This window comes from Schistocerca serialis, chromosome 5 (genome assembly GCF_023864345.2).
Source record: "Schistocerca serialis cubense isolate TAMUIC-IGC-003099 chromosome 5, iqSchSeri2.2, whole genome shotgun sequence".
Taxonomy (NCBI): domain Eukaryota; kingdom Metazoa; phylum Arthropoda; class Insecta; order Orthoptera; family Acrididae; genus Schistocerca; species Schistocerca serialis.
The window spans coordinates 381,537,116-381,557,743 of record NC_064642.1 but is presented as its reverse complement, the minus strand read 5'-3'; the positions used below and the strand labels follow the sequence as shown (position 1 = coordinate 381,557,743).

Here is a 20,628-nt window from a genome sequence, read left to right as displayed (position 1 = left end):
TCATTTGCTAACTATGCCTATCAGTAGTTAGTGCCTTCAGTAGTTAGAACCTTTTATTTAGCTGGTAGTATTGGTGCTCACTGTATAGCAGTAGTTCGAGTAACGAAGATGAAAGGTATAGGTTATTGTTAGTCGGGGCCATTCTTTTGTCGGGATTATTGAAAGTCAGATTGCGTTGCGCTAAAAATATTGTGTGTCAGTTTAGTGATGATCAGAATAAGTAACGAGAAAACTGTCTGAGTACGTTGAGTTTTGCTCAGCTGTTTGCAAATCTAATATTGCAAGAGTTTTACCAGCACTGTCATTCTTAATTTTTCTAAGGGTATGTTTCAAAGTGACAGGATAGAAGTTCGGTCTTAGTTTATGACAGTAAAACTGATAATGTTTCTATTAAGAATGGTTACTCTGTCACTATAAGAACGGTACGTAATACCAAGTTTGTATTCTAAGCAGATAGAAAATTCTTTTTAACTTTGTAACGCTATAATCACAGGATAGAACTCAACTGTCATTTACTTTTTTTTAACAAATGGGAAGATGAGCGAAACTGTGCGAATTTTGAGATAGTGGAACAGTGATCGACGGATTGAAGATAAGTGAATTTTCCATAAATAAGGATCGCTTATGTCTCTCTACTGACAAGTATATCCAGTTTTGATCGTTGGTTGGTTGATTTGACGGAGGTGGCCAAACAGCGATCATCGTCCCCATCGGATTAGGGAAGGATGGGGAAAGAAGTCGGCTATGTCCTTTTCAAAGGAACCATCCTGGCATTTGCCTGAAGCGATTAAGGGAGATCACGGAAACCTAGATCAGGGTGGCCGGAGGCGTGTTTGAACCGTCGTCCTCCCGGATGTGAGTCCAGTGTAGTTTCGGTAAATTCGATTGTTACTCATTCACATATCTAACTTAAAGTCCTGTTCGAAACACAAGAAAGCCACGACCACATTACTGTGTTCAAGTTGTTAACAAGCTTTGTCCATTGTGTCATAGGGGATTTTCTCTGCCTCGTGATGGGTGTTGTGTGATGTCATTAGGTTAGTTAGGTTTAAGTAGTTCTAAGTTCTAGGAGACTGATGACCATAAATGTTAAGTCCCATAGTGCTCAGAGCCATTTGAACCATTGTGTCAAAGAAAGGGGTTTCTCACCTATAGCTGGTGCCAGAGATCTCTTCGCTTCGAACATTTTCATGCTGCGGTTCACAAATACAGTGTAATGAACGAAACGAATTAGTGCGTGGTTAAAGAGGCTGTCTAATGATTAATGTTCCTGCTGTGCGCAATTTTCTTCAGATTTTAAAGCTAATACCGTTAAAGTACATTTGCAGGAGATGCGCTATTCTTCAACGTGATCGGCATGAACAAGTCCATACGTACAAGTACTAGAAAAATTGATATGTGTGTGTGTGTGTGTGTCTGTTCCACATCTCCATCTAAACCACTGGAACGATGTCAACAAAACTTGGTATACTTTACTGTCAGGCAAGAGTCGTTGTGAGCGTAAGAACCATCCATCAAAGACGTCAGGATAGCGGTGAAAAAGAAGCGTAGCCGGTGGCGCGTGAGTTCACAGGCTTTATTTATCCAGTATTTAAGAACGGGAGCACCTAACGTCTTGTAACAAACTTTACACATAATTTAAAACCTATACGAAACTTTTTCTCGCTGACAATCCGTACAAAATGACGACAGGAAAAGTTTATCGCTTACTACTATTCTGCTATTCATGCAGTACAAGCACTGCATGAGGCACGACGTTATAATTTATTATTTATTTACTATTAACTGTATTTCCTAAGCATTTTGCAATCAGTATGCACATATACACTGAAAAGCCAAAGAAACTGTTAAACTTGTCTAATATCGTGTAGGGACCACGAGAGCACGGAGAAGTGCCGCATCACGATGTGGCATGGACTTCACTAATGTCTGAAGCAGTGCTGGAGGGAAATGACACCATGAATCCTGCAGGCCTGTCCATAAATCCATAAGAGTACGAGGCGTAGAGATGTCTTCTGAACAGCACTTTGCGAGGCATCCCAGATATGCTCAATGTTCATGTCTGGGGAATTTGGTAGCCAGCGAAGTGTTTGAATTTAGAATAGTGTTCCTGGATCCACTCTGTAGTAATTCTGGACGTGTAGAGCGTCGCATTGTCCTGCTGGAATTGGCCAAGTCCGTCGGAATATACAATGGACATGAATGGATGGATGCTGGTGATCAGACAGGATGCTTAGGTACGTGTCACATGTCAGAGTAGTATCTAGACGTATCAAGGATCCAATATCACTCCAAATACACACGCCCCACCACCATTACAGAGCCTCTACCAGCTTCAATAGTCCCCTGCTCAAATGCGGGGTCCATGGATTCATGAAGCTATCCCCATACCTGCACACGTCCATCCACTCGATAAAATTTGAAACGAGACTCGTCCGACCAGGCAACATGTTTCCAGTCATCAACAGTCCAACGTCGCTGTTGACGGACCCAGGTGAGGCGTAAAGCTCTGAGTCATGCAGTCAACAAGGGTGCGCGAGTGGGCCTTCGGCTCCGAAAGCCCGTATCGATGATGTTTCATTGAATGGTTCGCAAGCTGACGCTTGTTGATGGCTCAGCATTGAAATTTGCAGCAATTTGCGGAAGGTTTGCACTTCTGTCACGTTGAACGATTCTCTTCGGTGGTCCCGTTCTTGCAGGATCTCTTTTCCAGCCGCAGCGACGTCGGAGATTTGATGTTTTGCCAGATTGCTGATATTCACGGTACACTCGTGAAATGGTCATACGGGAAAATCTCCACTTCATCGCTACCTCAGATGCTGTGTCTCATAGCTCGTGCGCCGACTATAACACCACGTCCAAACTTAGTTGAACCTTGATAACCTGCCATTGTAGCAGCAGTAACCGATCTAACAATAACGCCAGACCCTGGTTGTCTTGTATCGACATTGCCGACCGCGGCGCCGTATTCTGCCTGTTTACAAATCTGTGTGTTTGAATACACATGCCTATACCAGTTTCTTTGGCGCTTCAGTGTAATACCGTCGCAACAATGTGATGAATAGTCAGGACGGACGAGTCCCGCATGGCCCTCTAACATAAATGAAAACAACAAATAAATGGGTGTGAAATATGTTACAATAAAGAAATTCAAGAGTCAAAACTTAAAAAATCGGAACTGACGAGTCGTAAAATGTGGTACTTGTTTGGAAGAAGTAGGAGGTATGAACTTCTGGAGGACCGTTAGGTACACCTCGCTGTTCCAAATGGACGTTAGACCACGAAGAGACACAAATTTAACACAGTGAACAGTTCAGATGACCAGACGGACAGTTCATAAATTTGTCAAAAAAAAAAAAAAAGTGGGTACGAGTGAGATTTGAACACGTATCTGCCCGTTCAGACTCAAACACCGTGAGCACACAATCACGACGGCAACACTATCCGTATACACTCAATGGTACACATCTTGAGCTTGGACCGTTCACTGTTTATATTGTATTTTGCTTCTTTTTTCAAAGTTCAGTTCACCTTCTTCCTGTTTTGATGCTTGATTTGAGTTTAGTTTTTGACAGGCCATCCACTGGGCCATTTTATCACGAAATCTGAGAGGAGTTCCACTTGTTTAAACACTTTAAGAACCGTAACGATACTGCAATGCCTATACATGTCCGAAGGAAGATTGCATCCTTCTTCTTCATAACACAGGCACTGTAATATTATATTTATCAGCCGATACCGGGCAGCGACTTTCAATGAAAATGTCCTCCCTCGTACGGGAATTACAAAATGTGTGTAAAAGTACAGGTTGTGACGCTGGAACGACGACATATAGAAGTTTTGGTCTGGCCGTGACTCGTGCGAGGATAGCCAAAAGCCGGCCGCGGTGGTCTAGCGGTTCAGGCGCTCAGTCCGGAACCGCGCGACTACTACGGTCGCACGTTCGAATCCTGCCTCGGGCATGGATGTGTGTGATGTCCTTAGGTTAGTTAGGTTTAAGTAGTTCTAAGTTCTAGGGGACTGATGACCACAGATGTTAGGTCCCATAGTGCTCAGAGCCATTTGATAGCCAAAACTGTTGAGGCGAGCGCTCACCTAAAAAGATAAATTACGTTTCGAGACCTGGTACAGCACAAATTTTCACTGTCGGCATTCCCTTATACAGCTGACGGTTGTTTGTATTCGCAGTTTTTCACTGTCGGCATTCCCTTATACAGCTGACGGTTGTTTGTATTCGCAACTGCGAATACGTTTCATGAACTTCAAGAAACATTCTTCGGGCAGGGATTACGAATATTCTTGAGCCCCTACGTCAGTGTCCCGTAGAGATCGTGCAGTTCGCATACAGGTGTATAAGCAGTCATTCTATTCACATTCCATCCGTGAATGCCTAACTCAGTGCAGCAAGGGTCTGTGACACACTTACGCCAGATTTATGCCTGTCAAGCAAAACGGATCGACACTGCAAGCTAACACGGCGGCTGCTGCTTCATAATTAGAACGACGTGGAAACAGCGTATCACATTAGTCACATCGTCTCGATTCATCTCCTTCAGCTCGTGGATTAATTGATTATCTGTACAGATATGATAACGTTTGTAAGCTGCTGCACCGCGAGCACTGAGCAGTGTCAGTAACGGCCAACTTCTCTGTCTGTTCACCTGTGCAGCCGACGTCGCTGAGATAATGGCACTGCGACATTCGACGCGGGGTAGCCTGTTCGAATCCTGTGGGAAAAAAAATTTCATCAGATACTGATTAATACGGAGAGGAAAGTTGTGAAGGTTAAGCTCTGCTCCCTGCTGGTGCTATTCGAGAAAGGAAGTGCTAATTTTATCCCCTCCGTCATCATCATGATCATCAGTAAGACAACATTACGTCTTGCAGAACTAGCATTCCTGAAAGAAAGGATATTGCGGAGACATGGCTTAGCCGCAGCCTGGGGGATGTTTCTAGAATGAAATTTTCACTCTTACAGCGGAGTGTGCGCTGACATGAAACTTCAAATGGTTCAAATGGCTCTGAGCACTATGGGACTTAACATCTATGGTCATCAGTCCCCTAGAACTTAGAACTACTTAAACCTAACTAACCTAAGGACAGCACACAACACCCAGTCATCACGAGGCAGAGAAAATCCCTGGCTCCAACGGGAATCGAACCCGGGATCCCGGGCGTGGGAAGCGAGAACGCTACCGCACGACCACGAGCTGCGGACCGTGAAACTTCCTGGCAGATTAAAACTGTGTGCCGGACCGAGACTCGAACTCGGGACCTTGCCTTTCGCGGGCAAGTGCTCTACCAACTGAGCTACCCAAGCAGGTTTGCAGGAGAGCTTCTGTAAAGTTTGGAAGGCAGGAGACGAGGTACTGGCAGAAGTAAAGCTGTGAGGACGGGGCGTGAGTCGTGCTTGGGTAGCTCAGTTGGTAGAGTACTTGCCCGCGAAAGGCAAAGGTGCCGAGTTGGAGTCTCGGTCCGGCACACAGTTTTAATCTGCCAGGAAGTTTCACATGTGTTATTGTTTGTCTTATACACTGACGGAAGAATCAGTTGTGCAATATAAACCAAGTTTGGTAGGTGTGTTTTTACATCTGGAAAATGATGTGTATTCAGATTTCGTAACAGTCGTATGAGAGTGGTGCTTGTAGCGCCATTATGAGGATGCAGATCAAGTTGCTTTAAATGGCCGCTTTACCAGTTATGAGCGCTAGTTATCTTAGAAACCTGAAGTTGTGAGTTAATGTTAGTCAAGAATGCCTTTAAGGCGACGACTCCAGTATCAGCACCTCGTTGAGCCTGAACGAGGTCACGTACAAGGGCTACGAGTAGAAGGATGATGGATGTTCCTTCTGCGATACTGCAGAGAGGCCTGGCAGGAATGTAGACACTGTGCATGACTGCCGACAGCAGTCACGGAAATGTGTGGTTGCAAGAAGACCGGCTCCGGACAACACGTGGTACGATCGAGAGGGAAGACCGGCTCCGGACAACACGTGGTACGATCGAGAGGGAAGACCATCGTATTCGCCGTACGACTGGCTCATCGTACCGCATCTACAGCAGCAATTTTAGCAGCAGTTGACACCATACTGACACAACGGACCATTACAAGTCGGTTTCTTCGAGGACAGCTCCTAGTCAGACGCAATGTAGCGTGCATTCCGCTGATCCCAAAACACCGCCATTTGAGATTTGATTGGTGTGAAGCGTGATTTCATTGGACGGCAGGGTGGAGGTCTGTTGTGTTTTCTGATGAAAGATAGTTTTGTCTCGGTGCCAGTGATGGCCATGTGTTGGTTAAAAGGAAGCCAGTTGAGGGCCTGTAACCAACCTGTTTGCGGACTAGCCACACTGGACCTACACCTGGAGTTATGGATGGGATACAATTTCGTACGACACCAGGATCCCTCTCGTGGTTATCCCACGCTCCCTGGCTGTAAATTTGTACCTCAGTCTGTTGATTCGACCTGTTGTGCTGTCATTCATGAACAGCATTACACAGTGTTTTCCAACAGGATAACGCTCGCCCAGATGCCGCTGTTATAACCCAACATGCTCTACAGAGTGTCGTCATGTTGCCTTCTCCTGCTCGATCACCAGATCTGTTTCCAATCGAGCACATATGGGGCATCATCGTACGACAACTTCAGTCTCATCCATAACCACCATTAACCGTCCCTGTACTGACCGACCTGCTGCAACAGGCGTGGAACAACACTCCGCAAACTGACATCCGGGACCTGTACGACGCAATGCATGCACATTTGCATGCTTGCGTTCAAGATTTTGGCAGTTGCACTAGTTATTAACATACCAGCGTTTCACATTTTCAATGGCTTATCTCGCACTTCCATTAACCAGTGATGTTGGAACGTTAATCTTTTAAATACGTTAGCACTCCGTCATCAGGCCACGAGTGGCCTACCGGGACCATCCGACCGCCGTGTCATCCTCAGAGGAGGATGCGGATATGAGGGGCGTGGGATCAGCACACCGCTCTCCCGGTCGTTATGGCGGTATTCTTGACCGAAGCCGCTACTATTAGGTCGAGTAGCTCCTCAATTAGCATCACGAGGCTGAGCGCACCCCGAAAAATGGCAACAGCGCATGGCGGCTGGATGGTCACCCATCCAAGTGCCGGCCACGCCCAACAGCGCTTAACTTCGGTAATCTCACGGGAACCGGTGTATCCACTGCGGCAAGGCACTCACCTAGACGTTACCTGGACAAATTAATTCCCGCAATTTCATTACTCTACATTACTTGTTTCTTCGTGTTGCGATTTTTTTCCCGCCAGTGTAGTTCAGGGCCGTACAGTTACAATATACATTCAGAACAACGTCATTTAAGTGATTAGGCCATATACTTTACATTCAGTTTGGAAGTTACTTTCTTGTATACAAAGTACATTTTAGTGAATAGTGTGATAAATCCGTGGCTGAAACGTTATTCGTTTTCTGAGTTTTACTTCGAAAGTTAGCTACGTAAATCAGCAGTGGACTTTTATTAAAGTAATTTTGATAATTTATTCAGACGCAAAGATAAGTGGTTCATTTGATGTGCAATTTTTATTGGTTTTATTTCGGTGTATTTTTGAGATGTTGAATCACTGTGACATCAGGCAACACACCACTATTCACTCGACTGAGGCCGGCCGCGGTAGCCGTGCGGTTCTAGGCACTTCAGTCCGGAACCGCGTGATTGCTACGGTCGCAGGTTCGAATCCTGCCTCGGGCATGGATGTGTGTGATGTCCTTAGGTTAGAACTTGGAACTAGGGGACTGATGACCTCAGGTGTTGCGTCCCACAGTGCTCAGAGCCATTTGAACCAACTCGACTGAGCAATACAAGGCTTCAGTAATCACATTTTTCAGTAATTAGTTTCGTGCACTTACACTACACTACACACAGAGAGAGAGATTCGTAAAGCAGAAAACTTACAACGTGCAACTTGTTGCTATCTTTCGGACTCTGAGAATAGTCGAGGAGCATGGGAATGCAGACAGTCGGCCGTAGCGCGATAAATACAGAACAAGTGTGACCAGATGAAGTCAAGACAACAACGTTGCAAGAAGACTAGGTTCAGGTCTTTCCTGAAGGTGTACACCACGAGACGATCGAAGGATCGTTCTACTGACTCTGACGGAAAGATGGGTCACTGCTGCACAGAATACGACAAAGTACTGATGTAGTAATTTCTGAAAAAAGGCTGAATGCTTGCAAGCATGTGGAAAGTATGTCATACCCTCAATCACCAGGATACCAAATGGCATACTCCAGCATTATAACACAAGAACCTGTACCACAGTTCACATCACAAATGCTTTGGGGAAAGTACAAATCCTTTGCTGGTCTGCTCGATCCCCTGATCTGTCACCCGTAGGGCATGTTTTGCATGCAATGGAAAGACAAACTTCCATACCAGCCTTCAGTCATCAATCTTCATGGACTGACTCAGCGTATGTTATAGGCACGATAAGAAATTCCTCGTTCAGAGGCTCTTCGCTTTCATGTCACCACAAATCAGAGAGCATATTCATGACTCAGAGGGAGGGGGAGTGTCACGCTTCATACTCATGTTGACGATGGACATCATTTCCAAATGGAACGAAAGTTTAATCAATTAGTTCCCGTTATGTGAAAACATATTCAGAAAGTTTGATAAATCCCCGACTTGTACTTGACAGTGACATACTTTCCATTTTCCTCAGTGTATTTCTTCGGATGAAACGGAGTATCGACGGATAAAAGTCGTAATACGCACGACAGCTAGCGGACGCTTGCAATTATACAAAAATACACATGAAAAGTGACAAGGAGCATGTTATGGCGCTATTTATACGTATAGTGCCAATTACCCATATGATCAAGCTGGAGACCGGATGGGTTACTTCTGGTCCTGGAGAATGCCAGTGGATACACCGGCTGATTATGCATACCGCTCCTCGTTTTGGCCTGATCGTCGGTAAGGGGTGAAAGTGTCAGCCGGCAGATGGCCCAGTCCGTCGAAGGACACGAAGATATCCGGCCTCTTCGTGTCCCCCTGAACCAAAGGCGAGCGTGTAATCCACTAGAATGCAGACCACATAGCCACACGCACAGAGGATCTGGTATTTGCTCATCTGACCGGAGAGAGAACTTCAATATTTTGTCGTTGCCGGGACAACCACACATGCGATATTGCCTCATCAGACAACTGGAAGTCGTGCGGAGTACACAGTAACGCGCGTCTGATCGATGAATTCAAAGGTTCAAATATGCGGAAGTTGCTCAGTGCGAAACCAGTATACGTTTCACGTCCCTCTTCTGAATTCCTAAAGACAATGGTACGGGTGAAGCTGCGGTTTAAGCATTAGTCAGATCCGGTTGTGAAGGTTCCCCCTCTAATGTCATCAATGGAGGTACCGCGAAGCAAACTGTGCTAAGCTCTAGGAACGAATAGCGTTATCGTAATTATGACAGTGGGTGTACTTCAACGACGGGCGACTGCATGAAGTATGATATAGTGCCCTGCAACGACGTCGATAAAGTTTCTAGAGCAATATTGATTCAGTTGGGCTGTAGCAATGCACCAGACACGGCATTAAAATCTGATTCTTTTGAAGAAAGTTCTTATCGAATTCATATTTGCAGTTAAACGATTACACTTTTTGTTATACACCCGACCTAAGCGACCAGTTTGCAATAAGTTACTACCTTCGATATACTTATTCTCAGCCGGCCTGAGTGGCCGAGCGGTTCTAGGCGCTACAGTCTGGAACCACGCGACCGCTACGGTCGCAGGTTCGAATCCTGCCTCGGGCATGGATGTGTGTGATGTCCTTAGGTTAGTTAGGTTTAAGTAGTTTTAAGTTCTAGGGGACTGATGACCTCAGAAGTTAAGACCCATAGTGCTCAGAGCTATTTGTTTTTTATTATTCTCATCAGAAATGAATAAAGCCGTAATACGGCAATTACGACAATACATGAATGGAAATGCGATTGCTTTCAGTGCAAATGACGAAATTCTTATGCGGCTAAATGGAGATACGTTTCGCGTCGGCATGTCTAAAATATCATACTGCTGATCTAAGGATACTGGTTTCAAACGGAATTAGACCTTTTGGTGTCTTTCTGCTGGTTAGTATGACAAAACCTTAACAGTTACCTGTGGGCGCAAAAGCACTGTGTAGTGCAATTGTTCAGGTTACACTTCAAAGTTTAAACTATCTCATTCACAACTAATTGGTTATTCTGATGTATGGGTCGGAAGTCAGTCCATTTCCCTTAGGACTATGCCTTGTAAAACAGCATAATGCTCAAAAGCCGGCTTCGTGTTGATAGAAGTCTTTTGTTTTTAACGGAAACTAACCTTTATAAGATAAAACAAAACAAAAAACTATAGAAACGTACAAAACGATTCAGATGTGTGTGAGTTATAGCGATTTATATGAATGAAGCTACCTCTAATAGAACAGTGTCCGAATGACAGCGGCGGTGATCTTAGCAACGTACTGGTAAAAATCGTCGAACTTGGCAGTGTTAATTCTTCAACAAACATTTCGTAAGATATTAGTAATTGTTTCTGGTTTATTTGGATGGATTCGAATCCTTATGTGAAATCAAATGTCATCTGGAGGTCACGTGTAACGATACAGTGACCACGCCTGGGCAACAGAGCAGTAACACAACCAGTAGTGCAGGTATTCACGTGGTACGGCTATCGTCAGTCAAGTCGGCGCACATGTGCTGAAACAAATTTACACACAAATGTTCGATCCGAAACACTAGCTGCCTAGATATGCACACTTCTCTCCCAGGTAGCACACATTCGTACGAAGTAGAGGGGAAAAAATAACCAACTGTCCTGGCGTAGCAATGCGCAGGCGTAACGTGCGTCGATTACGGAGCAGCAGCGGGCGCCGGCACGCTGCACTGACCTGCAGGGTGACGCTCGGTCGGCCGAGGGGTCGCCGCGTGTCGTAATGTCGGCTGGCTGGTGATGTGACGCCGGTCTGACCCGCGCTCCTCTGACGCGTGCTAACCCTTCGGAGTGCACCGCACAACTGACGCGCGCTGCCACCTGTAGCTGCCGCTGCGTCCCACGCGCCGTGCCGGTGCGCATGCGCACTGCGCTTCACCTACCTGCCCACCGCAGGGAGGACGACTGAAGCCTACTTCCCGGCGCAGCTGTCGCCGCGCCCGCATCTGGCACCGTGCGACCTGCGTTCTCCCATTCTGGTGAGGGGGACGCTGCCAGATTCTTATCAGTTTCGTGCACGCACAGTATTTCTCCAACGTGCTAGTTACAGCTGGCGCCATGGGCGTCAGCAGAAATTTTGTGAAAGTGGGGGCAAGAAAAATTTAAAATTGCCATTGTTGATACCAAAAATCTTGAGAAATTCCTGTCAATTATTAACAAAAATGACGAGCAAAAATACCCTCCTCAAACTGAATAAACAGGAAATGAACTTTTAAAAACGTTTGTTGAACTTATACCGCGTATGACACTGTATGTTTACACAACTTCAAATCTGAAAATGTTGATAGATTTTTTGTATATTTGTTCTAGTCTTTAAAGTTGATTGACATAGTTAAAATTCTCTAATATATGTTTTTAAAACTCCTTTTTTGGTTTGCTTCCATAAAATTTTACTATTCGACGAATAAATGTGGGAAATCTTCTAAAACAATGACAGATTGCCCGGTACAGTCGACGCTTAGCGATCAAGGCTGAACCAGTATGACAGCATACTGTGTGGTGTCGCATGTCGCATACCATGGCACTTGAGAAGATACAATTTCTTGAGTAGGAGATCCTTTCCACCTTGATTTTTCTAAGCTTTCGTCCTTACCTCTTGGCCAAAAATGGCGTTTCCTCTGCACAACTGATGCACTTGGGTCCATCGATTAAGTACAGATTAATATACATGCAGTACCGTATAGCGAGACAGTGTTTTCAGAGGCCGGCCGCGGTGGCCGAGCGGTTCTAGGTGCTTCAGTCTGGAACCGCGCGACCGCTACGGTCGCAGGTTCGAATCCTGCCTCGGGCATGGATGTGTGTGATGTCCTTAGGTTAGTTAGGTGTAACTAGTTCTAAGTTCTAGGGGACTGATGAACTCAGAGGTTAACTCCCATAGTGCTCAGAGCCATTTGAACCATTTGTTTTCAGAGTCTATTCCAGCCACTCTACGTTCGTACACCAAATTACAAAAATCATGGGATACCTCCTTCGACCATAGATATTGGTAGACTGGTCATGACGTATATTTCGTGGCACCAACATGTCTACTGCTATACCACGTGACTATTGGCAAAACAATGGTGGTATCCTGTTGTGCTTATGGTTGTACCGAGCGTTTTGTGAAGGGAAGTAACATTAAATTTCACGTGTAAGTATTATTAGTATAATTTAGCGTCATTTCTTGAATACTGATAAACTATTGTGTATATCATATCCTTACCCAGAACGCCACAGTTACGCAATTTGGCAGTTGGAAGTGCTGTGTGTGTTTCCAGGCGCACATTGCAATCGTATATATTTCTTGAAATGGTAAGCTACAAAGCTGCTTTTTCTCTTTCGTATAGGTTTCCAAAGGATGAAGGGCGCAGGCAGATGTGGATACAGGCAGTGAAACGAAAAGATTTCAAGCCCACTGCGCACACACGCATCTGTTCGAAGCACTTTGAAGAAGATATATATATATATATATATATATATATATATATATTGTGTGTGTGTGAGAGAGAGAGAGAGAGAGATATTTATTACCAATAACCCTTCCCACTCCAAAAGCAATGGCAATGTGCATTGCTACTACATAAGAAGAAAGGATGATTTTTACTATCCTGGATTAAATCTGACTTTGGTACAAAAAGGGGTGAATTATGCTGGTATTATTTTAAAGAAGAATTTGCAAAAACAAGTTAGGGGTTTGATTTCTCATCAGGGTTTAGTTTTATTTTGTACTTCCCAGTTACAAAACATACGAATATCAGAAACAAATAGAAACAAATACTGAATACCATTTGCAAAAAGGTAGTTGTATGGCCTATGTTAGTTTCCAGATAATAAGCTGTAATGTATGGGATAAATAATATGCTGCTACAAAAATCTTTGGTCATTTACCAAAAAGCATTAAAAGCCTGACAGATAGCCAACCAGCATTTCAAATCAAACTAAAAGAATCTATGAATGACAGCTCCTACTCAGTAGACGATATTTTAGGTATAAATAAGTGATTGGAAGAATTGCAATGTAATGATAGGTCTACCTTTCATTAAACTGACACATCATTGCGAAGTATCGTATGCATGATCTGTGGAACAAGTATTCATGTAAGTAGGTACTGATTTTGTAGATATCTTATTTGATACATCTACGAAACAAACTTTTTAAACCAAAAAAGAGCTTTCAAATGAAACTGCTTTACGTTTTGTGGGTGAACAACCCAATGGAGCTCGTTACATTCGATGGGAACACGTGTGTTTACGTTACAGGTTTCGTTGTTTACGCCGATTTATGAAGTCTATAACACTTTCTGCAACCAAGGCACTAAAACACACACACGCAATATTTACATTTTATGCAGTGCATAACGGGTATTGTTAGTAGAGAATGCATCTCATAATTGGTAACACTGAAATATTCGCGGCGAATATATTGCCGAACATCGAAAGTGTTTCAGCAGTTCACAAAGTTCATTGTGAAGTAATGGCTGTAAAACTAAATTTGTACAGTGGTTACGCAATAATTTATCACTTCTAGCTGTGTTTACATAAGCTACATTTAATGTGGTGAAGTTAGCAGGAAATCCACTGAGAAATACTGGAAGTGATATCAGGAATCAGAAAGCTGCCTTGAACTCCCGCCGACGTTCTGCCAACAGTCACGTGATTCTATGTTGCAGCCGCGCCAGATGTATAGCCGCTGCACTGCTTGCCCAGTCTATTAGTATCTATGGTCGAAGGATACCTCCTAATATCGATTAAACAGGCAAAAAGGAATACAAACGTCTGAAAAATGAGGTCGGCAGGAAGTGCAAAATGACTAAGCAGGGATGGCTGGAGGGCAAATGTAAGGATGTAGAGGCTTATCTCACTAGGGGTAAGAGAGATACTGCCTACAGGAAAATTAAAGAGACCTTTGGAGAAAAGAGAGCCACTTGTATGAATATCAAGAGCTTTGATGGAAACCAAGTTCTAAGCAAAGAAGGGAAAGCAAAAAGGTGGAAGGAGTATATAGAGGGTCTATACAAGGGCAATGTACTTGACGACTATGTTATGGAAATGGAAGAGGATGTAGATGAAGCCGCGCGGATTAGCTGAGCGGTCTAAGGCGCTGCGGTCGTGGATTGTGCCGCTGGTCACGGCGGAGGTTCGAGTCCTCCCTCGGGCATGGGTGTGTGTGTTTGTCCTTAGGATAATTTAGGTTAAGTAGTGTGTAAGCTTAGGGACTGATGACCGTACCAGTTAAGTCCCATAAGATTTCACACACATTTGAACATTTTTTTTGTAGATGAAGATGAAATGGGAGATATGATACTGCGTGAAGAGATTGACAGAGCACTGAAAGACCTGAGTCGAAACAAGGCCCCAGGAGTAGACAGCATTCCATTAGAACTACTGAGAGCCAGTCCTGACAAAACTCTTCCATCTGGTGAGCAAGATGTATGAGACAGGCGAAATACCCTCAGACTTCAAGAAGAATATAATAATCATAATCCCAAAGAAAGCAGGTGTTGACAGATGTGAAAATTACCGAACTATCGGTTTAATAAGTCACAGCTGCAAAATACTAACACGAATTCTTTACAGACGAATGGAAAAACTAGTAGAAGCCGACCTCGGGGAAGATCAGTTTGGATTCCGCAGAAATATTGGAACACGTGAGGCAATACTGACCTTACGACTTATCTTAGAAGAAAGATTAAGGAAAGGCAAACCTACGTTTCTAGCATTTGTAGACTTGGAGAAAGCTTTTGATAATGTTGACTGGAATACTCTCTTTCAAATTCTAAAGGTGGCAGGGGTAAAATACAGGGAGCGAAAGGCTATTTACAATTTGTACAGAAACCAGATGGCAGTTATAAGAGTCGAGGGGCACGAAAGGGAAGCAGTGGTTGGGAAGGGAGTGAGACAGGGTTGTAGCCTCTCCCCGATGTTATTCAATCTGTATATTGAGCGAGCAGCAAAGGAAACAAAAGAAAAATTTGGTGTAGGTATTAAAATCCATGGAGAAGAAATAAAAACTTTCAGGTTCGTCGATGACATTGTAATTCTGTCAGAGACAGCAGAGGACTTGGAAGAGCAGTTGAACGGAATGGACAGTGTCTTGAAAGGAGGATATAAGATGAACATCAACAAAAGCAAAACGAGGATAATGGAATGTACTCGAATTAAGTCGGGTGATGCTGAGGGGATTAGATTAGGAAATGAGACACTTAAAGTAGTAAAGGAGTTTTGCTATTTGGGGAGCAAAATACCTGATGATGATCGAAGTAGAGAGGATATAAAATGTAGACTAGCAATGGCAAGGAAAGCGTTTCTGAAGAAGAGAAATTTGTTAACATCGAGTATAGATTTAAGTGTCAGGAAGTCGTTTCTGAAAGTATTTGTATGGAGTGTAGCCATGTATGGAAGTGAAACATGGACCATAAATAGTTTAGACAAGAAGAGAATAGAAGTTTTCGAAATGTGGTGCTACAGAAGAATGCTGAAGATTAGATGGGTAGATCACATAACTAATGAGGACGTATTGAATAGAATTGGGGAGAAGAGGAGTTTGTGGCACAACTTGACAAAAAGAAGGGACCGGTTGGTTGGACATGTTCTGAGGCATCAAGGGATCACAAATTTAGCATTGGAGGGCAGCGTGGAGAGTAAAAATCGTAGAGGGAGACCAAGAGATGAATACACTAAGCAGATTCAGAAGGATATAGGTTGCACTAAGAACTGGGAGATGAAGAAGCTTGCACAGGATAGAGTGGCATGGAGAGCTGCATCAAACCAGTCTCAGGACTGAAGACCACAACAACAACAACAACATCGAGTCAGACCTCTTTTTTTCCGGTATAGTGCAGTAGTTCGACGTTGTATGGGCTCAAGTTGCTGGAAACCGCTGCAGAGACACTGAGCCATCCTGCCTCTATAGCCGTCCATAATTGCGAAATTGGTGCACGATGTTGTGCACGAACTGAACTCTCAATTATGTCTCACAAATGTTCGATGGGATTCTTGTCGGGCTATTTCGGTGACCAAATCATTCGCTCGAACTGAGCGGAAAGTTCTTCGAACAAATCTCCAGCAATTGTGGACTGTTGAAATGGCGCTTCGTTGTTTTGGAATATGAAGTCTATGAATGGCTGCAAATGGTCTCGAAGTAGCCGAAAATAGCCATTTCCAGTTGGTGACCGGTTCAGTTGGACCAGAGGACCCAATCCATGTAAACACCGCCCACACCATTATGGAGCCACCACCAGCTCGCACAGTGCCTTGTGGACTACTTGGGTCCATTGCTCCATGGGGTCTGCACCACATTCTAATCCTACCATCAGCTCTTACCGATTGAAGTCCGGTCCCATCTGAACGGGTCACGGTTATCCAGTAGGGTAGGGTCCAATCGATATGATCACGAGCGCAGTACAGGTGCTGCAGTCGATGGCAGAGTCGATGTCGTGCTGTTAGCAAAAACACTTGCGTCGGTCGTCTGCTGCCGTTCACCAGCAGCGGCAAATTTCGCCTCACTGTCCTAACGAATATGTTCGTCGTACGTCCCTCGTGTGTTTCTTCGGTTATCTCACGCAGTGTTGCTTGTCTGCTAGCACTGACAAGTCTGTGCAAACGCCGGTGCTCTCGGTCGTTATGTGAAGGCCGTCGACCACTGAGAGGTTTGTTGTTGTTGTGGTCTTCAGTCCTGAGACTGGTTTGATGCAGCTCTCCATGCTACTCTATCCTGTGCAAGCTTTTTCATCTCCCAGTACCTACTGCAACCTACATCCTTCTGAATCTGCTTAGTGTATTCATCTCTTGGCCTCCCTCTACGATTTGTGCAACTTAGAACTTAGAACTACTTAAACCTAACTAATCTAAGGACATCCCGAGGCAGGATTCGAACCTGCGACCGTAGTGGTCTCGCGGTTCCAGACTGTAGCGCCTAGAACCGCTCGGCCACTCCAGCCGGCTGCAGGACAACACTGGAATCACTGCGTGTAAAAGGAAATCCATCATTTCTCGTAACAGCCCGTGTGAAAAGTCTGTACCCCTGATTCCACTGAGAGGTAATGCCTGAAAATTGGCAGTCTTGGCATACTATTGATACTGTGGATCTAGAAGTATTGAATTCCCTAACGATTTTCGAAGTGGACTGTCCTACGCGTCTAACATTCTGTTAATTCCTTTCATGCAGCCGTAATCACGTAGGAAACCTTTTCACCCCTGAATCACCTGAGTGAAAATCACAGCTTCGCCAACGTATTGCCCTTTTATACATTGTATACGCGATACAACTGCCATTTGCGTATCTGCATATAGCTGTTCCACAACTTTCACCACATCTGTGTGTAACTGAATGTTGTTTCAGTAAGCCGTGGCAGGTCTTCTTTGACCATGGACGAATCGTAAGCTCCTGTTGTGTGTAAGATGTTCGGTGGTAGGAGGAGGGGGCGCCCATGTGTGAATTAGGGATGGACTTTGGGCAGGTATACTGCAGCTGCGTTAATGTTGGAAACGGGCCTCAGAAATCGCGCTCCAGCGTGTTGGTCTCTTTCTGGAGCTCGACAAGGAGTCTGTGGGGAGGGGACACAATGGTGTGGCGGCTCCATTTTGGCACACATCCGTCTTGGATTCAGGATAACAACAAAAATGCTTCAAATGGCCCTGAGCACTATAGGACTTAACTGCTGAGGTCATCAGTCCCCTATAACTTAGAACTACTTAAACCTAACTAATCTAAGGACATCACACACCCATGCCCGAGGCAGGATTCGAACCTGCGACCGTAGTGGTCGCGCGGTTCCAGACTGTAGAGCCTAGAACCGCTCGGCCACTCCAGCCGGCTGCAGGACAACACTGAAATCACTGCGTGTAAAAGGAAATCCATCATTTTTCGTAACAGCCCGTGTGAAAAGTCTGTACCCCTGATTCCAGATGGGACACGTATCCACTGTTGCGACCCAACCCCTTCCTTGGGGACAGCTATGGCTGGCGCTAAGCTGATAGTATACAACTTGATATTAGACGTGAAACACATGTCAGTACTTTCGTAAATAATGTTAACTGCACAATTGCTCGTAGCTAGAACAGTGTGGATCCAAGGTTCGGGTTCCGGGAGTGGGGTTACAGTTCGTTACTATCTCTGCCCCCTCCCCCCCCCCCCCCCCCGCCCCCATCCAAATATAACTTTCTGTTATTCATGCTAAATACATATATGATTTTAATACATATATGACTTTAGTAATAATAATAATAAAAATGGCAACAATTTCTAGTAATCCGAACACAAACATCGAAAACTATTCGGAGGGAAAAAAGAAATTATGACAAACGGCGACTAGATGAGATAGAACAAGATTTTAAGAAGAACAACACCAGGAATTTTTATAAGACGTTTAAAGAACATATTGCAGGATACCAGCCACCCAATCTTTGTTTCAAGAAACCGGATGGTTCACTAGAAACTAACACGAAGAATAACTGCCAAATCCTCGCAGACCATTTCAACAAACTTCTCAACTGCGAAAGACCTACAGAGGATATTCACTACGAGACGTCTACACCAAATCCTGACGCTAAACCGCCAACCATCAACGAAATAGTAGAAATTATCAAGGCACTGAAAAACAATAGAGCCCCAGGAGAAGATGGAATTATTGCAGAACTATGGAAACTAAATGATGAAAGATTAACAGGAAAAACTCACAAAATCAGATTAAACATTTGGGAAACAGAACAGATCCCTTCTGAATGGAAATGCGCACTCATCCATCCACTCCACAAAAAAGGGGACAAAACTGAACCAAATAATTACAGGGGTATCTCACTTGTACCGGTCACATATAAAATCCTATCAAAAGTTCTCATGAATAGATTAGAAGAACAAGCTGACCCACAAATAGGAGAATACCAGGCTGGTTTTCGCAAGGGACGATCATGCATAGAGCAGATCTGGAATCTGAAAATGATTCTCCAGATGAGAAACACCCGAAACACAGTGGTTACTTTTGTAGATTTTAAAAAGGCCTACGACTCAATAGACAGAGTAGCGCTCTGCAAGACGCTGGAAGAATTCAGCATTGACAGAAAGACAAGAGCAATCATTCGGGAAACATTAACTGACACAGTCTCCGAGGTTAAATTTATGGGGAATATCTCGGAACCATTTGAAATCCAAACTGGAGTGTGACAGGGTGACGGACTTTCACCATTACTCTTTAATATCATTCTTGAAAAAATTATCATGACATGGGAAAAAGAAGTCAAAGGAATCCAAATTGGCATTAGAAAAGATAATAGATTCTATGTGAAGTGTTTAGCTTTTGCGGATGACCTTGTAATCCTCACAAATAATAGGAAAGAAGCCACTAACGCCATAGAGAAGTTACACGAAATTGCACAAAGAACTAGCCTGCAAATCTCATATGAGAAAACCCAGTACATAGATAGAGTGCCACAAGACAAATTGCCTATTGTGACCACCCATGGGAAAATCGTACAAGTACCACATTTTAAGTACCTGGGAGGAATCATCCAGCCATCAGGGATCAACCTAATGGCTAATGAGGAAAGAATAAAAAAACTACAGAGAGCATATAAACTCACGTGGAACTATTATAACAAAAAGTCCGTATCCATTAACGCAAAATTGAGGCACTACAACACTGTCGTACTTCCGGAGGCACTGTATGCATCTGAAACAACACAAATAGGTGGGCAAACTAAAATCAAAGAAATAGAGAAACAAGAAAGGAAAATTCTCAGGAAAATTTTTGGCCCGATACAAGAGCAAGGAATCTGGAAGAAGAGACCAACGTCAGAATTATATAAATACACAGACAAGATTACGGATACAATAAGGAAAAGAAGAATGCAGTTCTACGGACATATCCACAGGATGAATGAAAACAGAATTTCAAAGCGAATTCTTAAAGTCATCAACTCAGGCAGGGGAAAAACAAAATGGATAAAAGAAGTTGAAGAGGACCTCAGACAAGCACACATAACAGTAAACGATGCAGAAAATAGAACTGAATTCAGGAACATCATCAGAAAACATAAATTTGACACCACAATACAGAAGAGACCAGGATGCAAATGGACAGCGGAGCGAAAGAAACAACACAGTGAACACATGAAAATTTGGGCTCAGAAAAAACACAAACAATCATCATAAAGGAATTCAAGTTCAAACGCTCTCTTAATTGGGAATAATCGAAAATAATAATAGTAATAATAGAGATAAATGTTTATTTTTACTATTTATTTGTATATTACAACGATTTTGTAAATGTCTTGGCAGGAGACGTCACATGCCATAGCCCACCAGCACAAAATTTCGCCAAACTGTCGTAAAGGATACGCTAGTCCTACGTCCGACATTGATGTCTACAGTTATTTTACGCAGTATTGTTTGTGTGTTACTGCTCACAACTC

The 20,628-nt window shown here is 43.9% G+C and overlaps 1 protein-coding gene across 2 annotated transcripts in view; it reads right to left on the bottom strand.

The window, feature by feature from the left end:
- LOC126480779 (centlein-like) overlaps positions 1-11,049 on the bottom strand; it is a 539,146-nt gene extending 528,097 nt beyond the window's left edge. Inside the window, exon 1 of one of the 2 annotated variants that reach the window (XM_050104082.1) lies at positions 10,920-11,049. The gene's annotated coding sequence lies outside the window, so the exon portion shown is untranslated. The remainder of the gene's footprint in view (positions 1-10,919) is intronic. The other variant, XM_050104084.1, reaches the window with a different exon arrangement.
- Between the last annotated feature and the right edge of the window lie 9,579 nt (positions 11,050-20,628).